The following is a 14,232-nucleotide window of genomic DNA, read 5'->3' on the forward strand; positions in this document are numbered from 1 at the left end:
CTCCCTGGTGTCTGTGTGCAGATGCACATATGTGTGTGTGTGTATGTGTGTGCATGTGCATAAGGCAGTTAAGAGCAGGGTGTCCGGAGTCAGGCAGCCTGGGCTTGGGTCCTGGCTCAGCCGCCCCCAGGAACAACCTCAGGAACATTGCTTATGCTCTCTGTGCCTCAGTTTCCTCCTCTGTCACACGGTGACAATCAGCCCCCATCTCGTAGCGTCGATGTGAGGATTAGGTGCGTTAGTCCGAGTGAACTTAGATAGGGTCCCAGGCCAGGGTGGGTGCTGGATGAAGCTTCCGTGATTACCACTGTTCATCTCCCCACCCCACTCCTGTCTGTGTTGTGCATGCAGCCTGAACTCTCTCTCCCCGGGGACAGCTGCTCTCCTGAGCACAGGGGAGAAGCATCCTGGTCCCACTGGCACACAGCCGGGTGACCTTGGGCCGGGTACTTCACCAACTTGTGCCTTGGTTTCCTCTTCTGGAAAATGGAGCAGCAATCACACTTCCTACCTGTTGGGGGGATTAAATGAGTTCCAGGAGCACTCGAGGTTAGCACATCAAGTGTAGTTGGGTTGCCCTCCCCTGGATCTTCATTTGGCAACGTCATGTTTGCACGTCTCCTTAGTGAGGCCTTCCTGACTGTGTATCTGATGGAGCTCATTGCCCAGCTCAGGTCACTCTCCATCCCAGCAGTCGGCAAGGCACAGTTAAGGGGCAAATCCAGCCTTCTCCATGTTTATAAATAAAGCTTTGTTGAAATAGCCATACTGATTCGCTTACATACCATCTATGGCTGCTTTCTCACTGTAGTTGTGACAGGGACTGTACCCTAGAGCCTAAAACATTTAGCATCTGGCCCTTTACATAAAAGGTTTATCAGCCCCTGTTCCATCCACATTCCATTTGATTTCCATCCACCTTTGGGCTGCTCCCCAGAACCAGACACTGAGGCAAGAGAAGGAGTTTATTCTAGAAGACCCTGCAGGGCAGTGGGGCAGTGGGACAGGGCAGGAGCTGCCACATGAACCTCAGAGTCCTAGTCATTACCATCAGAGACCAAATCTGGAGTGTTGGCTCCCAATGCTTCCTGGGTCAGGGGGACACCATCAGGAGGCGTCTGGGGCTTGTGGTCAGATCGCAGGTGGCAAGGACTGGTTATGAGTGTTGAGGAGCGTGGGCTGTGCTGAGAATTACATCGTTTTGTCATCTATCCTTGCCTGTCCCCTGCTGGATGGGGGTCTCATCACGGTGGACCTTCACAGAGTAGGGACAGTGATGGATGTTGGCTGAGGGCATCGGGGTGCTCCTTCCCCGAGGTCTCTCTGCCATCATGATCACAGATGCCATAGATTTTGCCTCCTCTTCTGCTCATTTTTGGTAAGACATGTGGGTTTGCTTTGGGTAGCAGACAGGGAAGTCGAGGTCCAGAAATGTGACCTATTTCAAATCTTGCAGCTGCCTAAGGGATCTACTCAGAGACCAAGACCCTCCAGGTCTTGGCTTGTCTCAACATAATCTCTCACCTGCCACTGCCTCAGTGTCCTCTACACGGTGGAAGGACAGAAGGGCTCACCCACCCCCTCCACCCAATACCCACCCGGTGTGCTCAATGCAGCCAGAGGGATCACGGAATGCACCAAACCCACAGGTCACCCTGCTATCTAAATGTCTCCATGGGCTTCACCCGGCCCTAAAAATAAGACAAAAGCTCCCAAATGTGCTGTGTCAGTTGGGGTTGGTTTAATTGTGAGTAGCAGAGCCTCAAAAGAACAGTGGTCTAAATAAAGAAACAGAGAAAAGAGTTTGTGCGTCTGGGCCCAGGAAGTCTGGGAAGATGGTCAGGAGGCCATCAGAGAGGCAGCCACGGTCACATCCCGTGGGGCTGGTAGGGGGTGGACTTTACTCTGGTTGTGGGAAGAAGTCAGAGGCTTCTGAGCAGGCGAGATGCTTTTATTGACTTTGAAAGGATGTGCATGTCTTAGCCTGCGTGTTACATTTGTTTGAGCGACTGTTTGGTTAGTATCTGCCCTCCCAACCTCTACCTCAAATGGACCATCCCTGGTGGCAGGGGCCAAGCCTATTTTTTTTCTCAGCAGCATCTGTCCTGCTTCTAGCACATTGCCTGACATATGGCAGATAGTCAATAAATATTTGTTAAGGCAAGAGAGCAGGAAGGGACAGAATGCTTAGGGAGACACTGGGGGGGCCTCTCTCTGCCTGTTTCCCTCCATGTCATACGTGTAAATCCCGGGTGGACCGGCTCCGTCACCTGCCAGGCTGTGTCGGCATCTGATGTTTAGCATATAAAAATCTTTCAGGAACAATCGCATTGATCCTGAGGTTGACTTCGTGCTGAGCGAGAATAAGGAATGATTCAAGCCACTTGGACAACAATTCAACCGTCTCCTCCTTACTTTGAAGGAAAGTGGCTAAAGAGACAGGTCTCCAGGGAAGCGGTTACAGTGCTGCGTGCCATCCTTGAGGAGACACGTAACTGGAGGATGATTTATTGCAGCCTTCCGGTGTGGGAAGAGCCAGCGGCTTACAGGGGAAAAGAGCTCCTCTGTGGCCACCCGCCCCGAGAGACCAGTGAGCATTTGTACTTCGTTTAGCTCTAAGGAAACCCTGACCTCCTTTCCTGTACTCGGCAAACTTGACACCTTATGAATTGCTGCCTCTTGGTGTAAGTCCAGCTGCTCAGCCTGCCAGCCTCCCTTGCAGCTAGGGCTGGGCCAGTTGTCTCCGGTTGCGCTCATCATCTGCAACCACACACCTAAACTTTGAATGGGAGTCTTGTCCTTTTGAGAAACAGGAACCTCCTGAAATCGGTTCTGGGGATGGCCAGTGAGTGGGACGGGCTGACACCAGTGCTTTGAGCAGTGGGAGCCATAGGGTCTATGCCCAGAGGTAGGGTCTATGCCCAGAGGTATCTTCATCCCCCAGAGCTCCGGGGAATGATTTTTGGACCAAATGCTTAGCTATGCGGCCTTTAAGTTTGATTATCTATTTCCTTTCTGGGAAGCCTTGTAGCTACCCAGTATGTTTTTGTAAATTCCTTTTCTGCTTAAATTTATGGGGGCGAGTTCTGTTGTTTTCAGCTAACCGCTGTGACTTACACATGGGGCAGGGATGTGGAGCTGCCTCGAGGTACCAGTGAGGCAAGTGGTGATGAGGAAGGTGCGTGTGCTCTGGACTTAACCGGGCACCTGGGAACAGAAACTGTGTAAACCACCACAGGCTGTCTATGACCGATGCCACCGACTTCCTCTCATTTAGTCATCCATAAATATTTATTAAGTACTGACTCTACCGAGCACTGTGCTCGTTGCCAGGGATAAAGTACTGAAGAGGGCAGACAAGCGCCCTGTCCTCTTGGGGCTTCCGTTCTGGCTGGGCAGGCAGCAAGAGATAATAAATAAATGAATAAATGAGATACGTTGAGGTCGTGAAAGAAAGGATGAGAAGGTGGCGACCGTCAAAGGCTGCTTTCTCCAAGGCGGTCAGGGCATAGCACTCTGATGGGTCAGTCTTACAGATGAGAAGCAGCCTGCCAGGCTGAATGTTCAGGAACACAAGTCCAGGGTGGGAGAAGTGGTGAGCGGCACAGTGGCTCTGAGCAAGAAAGGAAGTGGCATGTTACAGGAGCGCCAAGGGACCAGGTCATGCTGGGCCGCAAAGGCCATGGTAAGGCATCTGGATCGCATTTGATGGGAAATCATTGGAGAGAGTTATGCAAAGGAGTGATGGGGCATGACTTGCAGTGTAGACATGGCGCGTGAGCCTGTGCGGGTGGCAGGAAGCAGGGGGACCCAACACGGGTCGGGAAGTGTTGCCTACCAGGGAAGCTCAGTAGAGACTCAGCATCCAGGCCCTTTATTGGGAGGCTGGTCACATAGGCACCCTCCCCCCAGAATCCACACAGGCAGGAGGAAAGCCAGTGCTCAGCATAAACCATACCGTTCATCTGTCCCGGGTAAAGATGGGGAGGGGTACAGAGGAGGGGGGTGCATGGGTTCAGAATCTACTTAGGGGGTTGAGCTGTCAGGAAGGGCTGATGAGCTGGGTGGGGGGCATAAGAAAGGGAGGTGTCCGTCTCTGGGAATCATGGGAAGGGGAATTCATTACCATCACGGGGCACTTTTGAGTTCAAAAATGCGGCTGCAGGTGTCTCTCTCACTTAGTCACAGAAGTTTCACAATGAGAAGGATCCCATCTGGTGTGACTGCTTCCTTTGACAGATGAGCACACTGAGGCCCGGGAAGGGCTAACCAGAGAGTTAGTAGTCGACAGGAGACTGGATTCTCCATGCTCTGATTTCCAAGTAAGTGCTCTTTTAATATACCCTTTTGAGGATGACTAGAAGGATCGGGGGTCATAGAATGTTAAGGCCGGAAATGACTGCGTGCTGCTTGCTAAGCTGGTTTCTCAGCCTCCAGCCCACCCTTGTAAACTGTTCTGTAATGCTAGGGCTGAGCCTCTATAGAGTCCGTTTATCCTTTTCCTGTTGGCTTTTCACTGGGTGCTGTATATGCAGGTTGCAGCAGCCTGGGCCCCTTCGAGAGGCAGAACCGTACAGTGATTTAAACAGGGGAAAGGTTATATAAAGAATGATTAAATTATGATAAAAAGAGTCACTATGGGATATAAGGAAAGACTAGCTGGTTTCCTAGGGCTGAGTCAGAGTCCTCCAGGAAGGACAAACTTAGAAGGGGAGCCCTTCCCAAGGCTGGGGTTCAGATCTCTTTGTAGGAGATAGTTTGCTGGCTCCTGGGTTAGTTAGCTCACTGCTGGAGTGCAGTAGCACCTAGCGAAGTCACCAGGCTTCCAAAATATTCACCAGTTCTTCTCTCCACCACCCACCCCGTCCCCACCCCCATCTTGGTCCAAGCCACCATCACCTCTCACCTGATTATTGCAACAGTTGCCTCACTGATCTCTTGATCTTGACTCTATACTAGGTCAGTTTTCGAAGCAGAGCCTATGATGGAGATCCTTACGCACACAATTTATTGAGGAGGTGCTCCTAAGAGAAGGGAGTGAGGTGCAGAAACAGGGCAGGAAAAAAAAAAGCTAAGGAAGGAAGGAGAGGATCTTCAGCCTGAGCCTGTGGAGAGTCCTGGAGCACGAGTTGTATCTCAGAGTTAGTCCCAACTTGAGGCAAGGGGGCTGGCATTTGTGTCTCCATGTCACTCTGTCATCAGTGATCGGCTGCTTTAGGGTGTGCATGGGGATCATAGCCTCCTGCGCAAGGAAGCTCCCATGTGGCCTCAGGGCTGTTCTCACTCTGGGGAGGGGGCACCTGTGGGCCTTGATCAGCTATGACTCAAAGCAGCTACTGTACAAGGTCAGGAAAGGGGATCCAAGCAGGGCACCAACCACACCACCGCCCCTCCCAACATCCTACTAATAGACGGGTGGTCCAGGAGGTCTTCCTCTTTAGGTTCACGGGAATGTCCATCTTGTGTGGGGACTGCAGGGTCACTGGGCTGATGCAGCATCTGCCAAGAGGTGGCCAAAGGGGACAGGAAGTCACGTTGGAGTTGGATATAGAACCTCTATTCCAACAGCATTCTGTGTAAACCCCAATCTGGCGCCTCTCTGGTCTTGGGAACTTGGGCGAGCTGCTTTCTCTCTCTGGATTCACTTCCTGTCTGCAAATAGGATTTGACACCTGCCATCAGGACTGATTCTGGGACTGTTCCCAGCAGCCCACTGTTCTGACACATTCTTCAGGCCTTGGCACTAATTTTGAATGCCCTTCTGGATGTCCATGGAGATTAGAATGCTCTTTGAGATGACCTGAGCCCAGAACCGAATTCTAGGTTTCACATAGACACAAAAGTATTTTTTTTCTGCTGTTTTAAAATATACCAAGTTTTCAGGAATGAAACTATGGTATAAGCTAAGGGAAGATCGGACCTTGATTTATTTGAGACTTTACCGAGATCTGCTCACCATGTTGAAGACTTGCATTACCAATGGCAAAGCGTCTTGTGGCGTCTGGGTTGCCCCCAGACAGCACAGCGGTCGCTGCTCTGCATCTGTAGCTTCATTCCCTGGGATTCTATATCCAAGTTCAAGCATCTGATGACGATTATATCTTCCAGTTGAGTCATGCCAGAGCATTTACATGTTGAAAATGTTTTATTATAAATTCCTTTCCTTTCCCCTTTATCTTATGCTTAGACTATGACATTGATTACAAAATATGTATATAGGCAGGTTATATTAATGAGGAATTTCATTTGAGTTGAAAAGAAATAATAAAATATTTGTTTTAAAAACCAGGCATTGGCTCTGATAGAGTTGAGAAACACAAGTCTGAACAGAATTAGCAATGTCTTCTCTTTCCCCAGGGGACCCACAGCCTCATTTAGAGACACCTTTGAGCTGGCTGTTGGCTTGAGCCAAATTTCCCAAGGACACAGTCGTTTCTGCCCTTCAGTCTAATCGAATTTTACTTTGTTGCGATTTACACTTTCTCTTAGGGAGTCTGCGGAAGGGGCGCCTGGGTGGCTCAGTGGGTTAAGCATCTGCCTTGGGCTCAGGTCATGATCCCAGGGGTCCTGGGATGGAGCCCCATATCTGGGCTCTCTGCTCAGTGGGGAGTCTGTGTCTCCCTCTTTCTCTGTGCCCATGTTCTCTCTCTCTCATATAAATAAATAAATAATCTTAAAAAAAAAATGGAGTCTGCTCAAGACCCAAGTGATTTTTATCCCACTTGCCTGGGCTGTGTGTCCTGGAATGGTCCCTACCAACGGAGTGTGGCTGGCTGGCCCCCCTCTGCCAGCGGAGCAGACCTGGGCTTTTGCCAGATTTAGGTCTCTGTCCAGTGAGCAAGTAATTGCTTTTCTCTGTAGGAGACACAACAATAATCAAGAAACAAACAAACACATTTTTTTTTAAAAAAGCAGAAACGCTTAGTCATGCAAATCAGGGCGAGGAGAGGGTAAAGAAAGGGCCTCATTTGCATGCAGCAGCTCCAGCAGGGTCCTGGCCCACCAGCCCCTGTCTACGGAAACCCTTGGCCCAGAGCTGCAAACACCCAGGCACATTATTGCACGTTAATAAAGGTTTGTCCCGAGTGGAGTAAACAGCAGCGGTTCCCAGGACGCCAAGAAACAGCAAACTCTCCAGAGGTTCACTGGGTCATTAGCTGTGGCACAATACGGGTCAGGCTGGATGTAATGTTGTTCCCTTCAGCGAGGGGCTCCAATAGGGCCACCGGTTCTCACAGTGGGGGACAGTGACTGGGTTGCAAGTTGAGGTCTCCTGGATACCAGGCCCAGGGCCCTCATTAGGATTCATGGCGCCTCTGACATCACTGGTGCTTTTGTGATGCAAACCTCCACGTTGTCTAAGCGCAGGAGGGGCCCTTGGATCTGTGTGTCCCTGTTACTGTGCACGCCCACGAAATGGGACATGCAGAGATGTACTGTTTTAATCAGGTAGTCAGGATCTGTCTTCTACCTGTATGGTGAGACATGAGGACATAGAAATGACAGTCTCGAAGGGAGTTTGGCATGGCATGCAGCACAGGGCCACCGAAGAAGCACCGGGGCCTTCCAGGAGGCAGAGGGAGAGGTGGGGAGTCTGTGAGCAAGAGGCTTTGCTCTTGCAAAGTTTATGGCCTGGGGGAAGCCGGTGAGGCAGGGCAAGAAGGCTTAGGATGGGCTAGTTGGAGTGATTCCAGCGGGCTCTGGGCACGGGATTTGTCCCGAGCTGTCAGTACCTGGTACTGGAGTAATGAAGGCAGGTGGCTACTGGCCAGGAGTGTGAGAGCCTGAAAAAAGGAAGTGGCTGGGAGGAGTGGCCTCTGGATTGGTTAGTGTTTGAGGGGAGCACACCAGGGTGAGTTGTTGCTATCTATCACAATTGGCTACCTCTGGGAGGAGTAGTCCCTGTAGGGCAGAAAGGTCAGGATGCCAAAGCTGCAGAACTGCAAAACGTAAAAGACGTGGTTGATGCGTATACGGAGACACGACACGACACTCGTGCTCACACACAGACACACGTGAAGAGCTGGGTTCAATCTGCCTCCTGTTCCCGTTAGTAGTACTTAGATCCCTTCCCCCGAAGCATGTCTTATTATACAATAGTGCTCTTTAATTGCAAGAGCACTTGGGAAATTGTAGGGATGAAGTCAAACAAATCCGAGTGTTCTAATTCTGCGTTCTGCATATGTTCTGTCTTTACATTCTGCTTGGAGAGCGTAAGAACCCAACAGACAGAGGGGGAGGCTCGCGGGTGGACGTCGCGTGGGCAGAGCCAGAAGGAACCGCAGGGAGGGAAGCCCGGTCGGCGTCACCCCCGCGGCGCAGGGAAGCCCGGCACGGGATGCTGCCCGGGTCTGGACGTTTGGAAGCAGGTGTTCCTCGTGACAATCCCGCTTCCTGCTCCTCATTCGGAGGTGCCCCGACCAGATGGCAGAGGCCCGATGAGGGCAGAAGGAAGGGACAGCAGGGCTCACCTCCCACGCCCCAGCGCCCTCCCCACCCGCCCCGCAGGCCCTTCCTGCCCCGGCCGGAGCTCTCTCTGCCCCAGAACATGCCTGAGGACTCGAGATGTTCCCAGCTTCACAGGCCCCGGGGGCACGTGGAGGCCTGTCCACCCCCTCCCTCAGCCCCCTTCCCCTGGACTCACCCACCTGCCTTCTGTGCCATAGACGCGTCACCTTCGTCCCGACCCAGGCCCTCCTCCGGGCTGTCCCCAGCTCCTTACACAGCTGCCCCTTCTCACCTTCCAGGGCTCTGTCAGGTGTCACGTCCACAGGGGGCCCCCGACTCCCCTGTCTACAGTCACCCCCCCCAGGCCCCTCCCAGCAGGCCTCTGTTTTCCCTTCTGGGTACCACTCACCACCATCGGAAGTGACCCCGAGGGCATGTTTCCTTGGCGTCATCTCCCTCGCCTTCCCTCTTGAGTGTGAGCTCCAAGGCCTCAGGAACCCACCTGTCCTGCTAAGCCCCATGTGCCCTGCACCTGCTGCAGCACCTCGCCCAGAAGCACTGGCCGGTAGTGACTGGGGGACGGCTCAGCGGCTGAGCGTGGCGTCTGGAGTCCTGGGCTCGGGTCCCACAGGCTGTTTACTGGCCCCCCTGTGGGGCAGGGACACCTCCCGTCTGGGTACAGTCTTCCTCCTCTGAGAAGTGGGCTGATGCCACAACACTTGTCTTGTACGACTGTTGGGAGGTGCAGAGACAGGAGACCTGCTGACCTGAGAGCCGAGGGGATGGGAGTGGCCCTGTCACAGTGGCTGCACACCTGGGCAGAGGTCAAGGCTTGGACCAAGGAGGAGCACAGGAGGGTGCTCCACTGAAGTCCCGGGGGGTGTGCATGCGTGTGTGTGTGTGTGTGCACTCACTAAACATGATCTAATTACCACGTGGACTCCACCAATAGTAACAGCTGATGCTTACCAGTGCCAAGCATGTGTTCACTTGATCCTCACAACCACCCGTCCGACAAGTCTTGCTGTCATCATCATCATCATCATCATCATCATCATCATCATCAACGCCGTTCTACAGAAAAGAGAACTGAGGCACAGGCAAACTAACCAGCCTGAGGGGACCCAGCAGGCAGGGAGAGGGCTGGGTCTGAAGCTGGGCAGCGGGCTCCAGAGGCCTAGTCCTCACCGTGTGCAATCTCTCTGCTTTCTCTACAAAGCCTACTCCCCCTCCCCGACTCCAAGGACTGTGGGCAGAGCCCTGGGAAAACCCAGGCAGAAGGGAATGCACTTTATTTTGTGTTCACCCACAGAGGCCTCAATGTCTCGGGGACGCCATGAGTTCCCTTTAACAGTAGTTGTTGGGAGCCACGTCGTTTCTCCAAGGGAAATCTTTTGATTTTGCAACAAATAAGGGTGTGTTCAAAAAAGATTTCACCACATATTCAACATGACACGCAATGTTGCAGATTGACATTCTGCGTGAGAATAGAGCCCAGTTGGAGCTCTGATGGAAAGGATTGCTCCTCCACAGGGCCAATTTGCTTTATTTCCCCTGATTCTGGCGAGCCAGGTTTCTATAGGAGGTACTTCAACCAACCAGAAGCTTCTGTTCCAAAGACTGCTGGCTGTTGCCTACTATCCATCCCCCCTTCCTGGGGATTAATAGACTGATATTTGAACGTGGACATAGTGCCACCCAGAATAAAGCCTACATTTCCCAGCCCCCCTTGCAGCTAAGTGTGACCTTGTGGCTAAGTTCTTTCCAGTGGGATCTAAAGAACAGGGATACATACAGCTTCCAGATGGAGCCCTTACAGGTGAGAGCCTCTCTTCTCCTCCTCCTTTTTGCCTGTGTCCTCATAGCTGGGTCCAAGGGTGGTGCTGAGGCATGATGGACCACAGAGAAAGGAGCAAGCCCATAGGGATGGTGAGTGGACAAGACAGAAGGAGCCTGGACCTTGAGCTGCCAAGCCAACCTGTGCTGCCCACTCTCTGATGATTCCAGAGGGAGAAGGAAACTGTGGCTGGAGCCATATCTTAACTCATAAAGAGAGATTCCTCACCACAGGTGCTCATACCCCAGACTCCAAGACAGGGGTCACCCCAGGCCTGTGTCCTTGTTAGGGGACACCCTGTCTCTCCCATGAGACTTTAGCATAAACCATGTTTCCCAGCATCGTTCACATTGTTGACCATGTCCCACCGCCAGCTGCCTTCATTCTTCAGGCTCTAGGAGAGAATTCAGGAGCAGGAAGATAGAAATACATGCTCTTTCTTTAAGCCACAAGTGAAATCTCCACGCATGACCACACTGTAATTGCTGAAGACATTTCTACTATCATCTCATGCAAGATAAGCAAGAAAAAAAATAATCCAGCAGACTGACCTAACTCAGGCTCCTCCTGCTTACCTGTACACACACACACACACACACACACACACACAGCACTGTGTCCTGCCTACCAGGCTCATACTCTTCACCTACATAGACAGTTATTCTAAATTAGTATTATTTCTTTAGTCCTATCTGACTCATATTAAGGGGTAGGAAGAGAGAACCAGAGGAAGGGATGATGTACTGGAATGTGCCAGGACACATTGGGTGAAGAGAGGGGGTGAGTGGACAGGCGACCCTGGGATTTCTGTAGGGGTGGAGGAAGGTGGTGTGGGGAGGGTGGGCAGGGCACTGTACCGGGTCATGCGTTTGGTCTCTGCACTTCCTCTGTCGTCAGGAGTGGAGGTGCTTCTCTCTCCTCCCACGCGACCTCCCCTGCCGCCCGCCCCAGGGTGACAGCCCCAGGACGGGAGCCTGTCCTCCAACCACCCACTGTCCTGCTCCACAGGAGTGACCAGGCTGCAGCCCATGACCCGAGAGACCCAAAAGAGGCCCAGGGGTCCCCTGTCCCTTCCCTGGCTGTGCTCTGAAGTCACACCAGCCACATGTCCCGGGCCCTGTCATGATCCGTCGTGGATGGTTACCACCCTGGACCGTGCAGATGCAGAGCATCTCCATCATCGTAGATGGTTTCCTGGGACGACACTGGCCGCACAGACAAGGTCCTGAATCCAGCAAGTCATCAGGTGGGACAGAGGCGCCAGGCAAGGAGGAAATGACACATAGGGAGCTTTGCCCAAAGGTCCCCCCTCCCTCATGCACTTGATCCTTCATTCACTCTCCTCCTTCATTTCACGTCTATCGAGCTCCTTCCAGGCCCTGACCATTGACTGTCCTGGCCTCAGGGAAACAAAGGAGAATGAGGCAGACGCAGCCCCCGACCTCGGGGAGCTCATGGTCTCGTCCAGGGAGGCAAACAAGAGAGAAGGAGGCGAATAAATCAGCAAACAAGACAATTTCAGAAAACAGCAAATGCCACCAGCAAAGCAGTGTTGGGTGACCTTGTGGGGACTCAGTGCCTATAGGGTGAGGCCGGGGTTTGGTTTAGGGAAACATATCATCTCCGGGCAACCCAATATCACAGGCCGGGGGTGATGTCAGACCCTCAAACGGGTGAGGAGTGAGATGCTCCAGGGACCACCTCCTGAAAGGCGGGAGGACCTGGGGCCGGGGCACCCCCAAGCTCTGGGACATGGCCCCAACCCCGGGCCTGGAGGTGCGCCGGGGTCCCTGGAAGGCAGAGGGGACGTGAAATGCAACAGTGGCCCAGGCCGCCTGCGGAGCTTATTCCGAGGATGGATCAGAGAGGCTGTCAGGAAGGCCCTGGCTGGCCCTGGCCCCAAGGCTGCCCGGTGTGGGGTTGCTCTAGTGTCCAGCTCTGGAGGCACTGGCGTCCTTCCCCTCGGAGCCTCTGTGCACACACTGTCCCTGGGCCCTCGAGGTACTTTGTTCCATCCAGGAGGCAGGGGCCCCTGCTCAGCAGAGGTCCCAAGACCCCGGCTCCTGGGAGCTCCAGGGACAGAGCTGTGTGGCTGTCACTGCCCCTATAATTCCCAGGACAAAGCTCGTGGGGACCTGGACGCTGGGAGGCAGGAAGGGGACCCGGGGAGCAGCTGTGACAACAGTCTGACCTCAGCAAGGAGAGCCAGGCAGCTGTTTGCCTTGAAACCCTCAGAAATGAAGGTGCCAGTGATCTGCTCTGCAGCAAGAACTTTCCATCTCTGCATGTGCGAGGCATAATTATGTCATTTGGGTTCTCAAACAGACCAAACTGTGTCCTCCTGGCAGAAAGTGAGCAAAACCAACCCCGGTTACGGTTCCCTGACAGCTCAGTGGATTCAGCCAAAGAAAATGACCCTGCACGGCAGCGGGTGAGGCCACACAGGAGGATTGTGAGAAATAACTCAGCAGGTGTAAACGTTCCCTGCGTTTCTGGGCAGGCTGGAAGGTTCCAAGGGGCCAGGGAAGTTGCTGCCCCCAACCGAACCCTCTGCTGGATTGTCCTGGTGACGGGACCTGAGACCCGACTCAGGCGGCTCAGGCCGAGGTCATCGATGGGCTCACGCACTGGTGCTTGGTCTTCAGGCAGAGCTGGGTCTGGGTGCTCGGATGCCACGCCCTGGGCTCAGCTGTCTCCCGTGTCCCCGTGGCGCTGGGTCCCCTTCAGGCTGCAGTCAGGGCCGGGCACCTGCAGGTGCTCTGTGCGCAGCTCCAACCACCCACGGTTCCAGCTCCAGCCACGCACTCGAGCAGGTCCAAGTCCAGGGACGGGAGCGCGATGGCACAAGAGCCCCAGAGTCACTGATGAAGCAGCGTAGGTCCCTCCTGTCACTGAGCCGACTGCTGGGCAGTGGTGTCTTGTGTGGCCCCTTCCCCCGCAGGGCCTGGAGTTTGGGGTCAGCTCACCCCCAACACATGGATTGAGGTAGGAAGGTGAGTTCTCAAATGACAGGCAGGTTCTGTTGACACCAGAAGGGGAAGCAGATGCGGGAGAGGACAGGGGGGTGTTCATCCCAGGAAGGGAGCGTGGGGGGGACACACCACATGGCCAGGGAACCTCGAAGGAATCAGGTGGTTGGTGCGGAAGACGTTCCACAAGCTCTGGATTTATTTCTGAATGCTCCAGCCCACCTGGGAATTTGTAACTGTGAACGTGGTCACCGAATGTGGGGTGACGGCTACCTTCTGTCTCCATCAGAGAGCGAGGGAGTTTGGGGACCCCTGTGAAACCAGGCCCCCGTGAGCGGGTGCAGCACTTTGGTCCCCAGGGGCCAGTTGTGCAGGCTTCTCCCTGCCAGGGCCCTGCTCCCTCAGCCTTGGAAACCAGCTTGGGGAGCCTGACCAGTGGTGGTTGGCCTTACTCCTGAGGGACAGGTCTGGGGCTGGTGGGGGGGCTGCATGATGTCACCAAGGGGCACTCTTGCCATGTGGACCTCCGTCCTCAGCCTGTGCTCTCCCTCGGGGTCTCTTGTGGTTGCATAGGCCCCTGCTCCTTCCCAGGGGGGATGAAAGAGGGGAAGGGGAGGGGAGGGGAGAGGAGAAGGGGAAGGGGGGGAAGAGGAGACTGAAAGAGGAAAACTGGTTTCCTAGAACCAACTCCCCCTCCACTGGGATGGAGGAGGGGGAGGGGGAGGGGCGGGGCGGGAGAAGGGAGGAAGGGGAGAGGGAGAGACTGAAAGAAGAGAACAGGGCTTTCCTAGTACCCCTGCCCAGGAGGGAGGAAGAGGGGGAGGAGGGGGAGGAGGGAGAGACTGAAGGAGGAGACCAGGGCTTTCCCAGAGCCCCCAGCTGCTGCCTGTTCCCGTCATGGCCCGGCCGGTGCCCCAGGGGCACAGAGGTGGAGGCTGGATAAGGTTTAGGGGACTCGTGCCCATCGGGGCCGGGAGC

At 54.0% G+C, this 14,232-nt stretch overlaps 1 long non-coding RNA gene across 2 annotated transcripts; it reads right to left on the reverse strand.

The window, feature by feature from the left end:
* Positions 1–3,272: 3,272 nt before the first annotated feature.
* Positions 3,273–8,039, reverse strand: LOC112674084 (uncharacterized). 2 transcript variants are annotated; one of them, XR_007405640.1, is made up of 6 exons: positions 7,237–8,039; positions 5,957–6,855; positions 5,406–5,499; positions 4,907–5,024; positions 4,127–4,357; positions 3,273–3,613 (listed from the first exon to the last, which is right to left on the reverse strand). It is a non-coding gene; the product is annotated as an uncharacterized LOC112674084 (long non-coding RNA). The 2 variants fall into 2 exon arrangements; XR_003145202.3 differs by having other exon boundaries at positions 5,957–8,039.
* Positions 8,040–14,232: the final 6,193 nt, after the last annotated feature.

The sequence above is a fragment of the Canis lupus genome, chromosome 24, assembly GCF_003254725.2.
Source record: "Canis lupus dingo isolate Sandy chromosome 24, ASM325472v2, whole genome shotgun sequence".
NCBI lineage: Eukaryota > Metazoa > Chordata > Mammalia > Carnivora > Canidae > Canis > Canis lupus.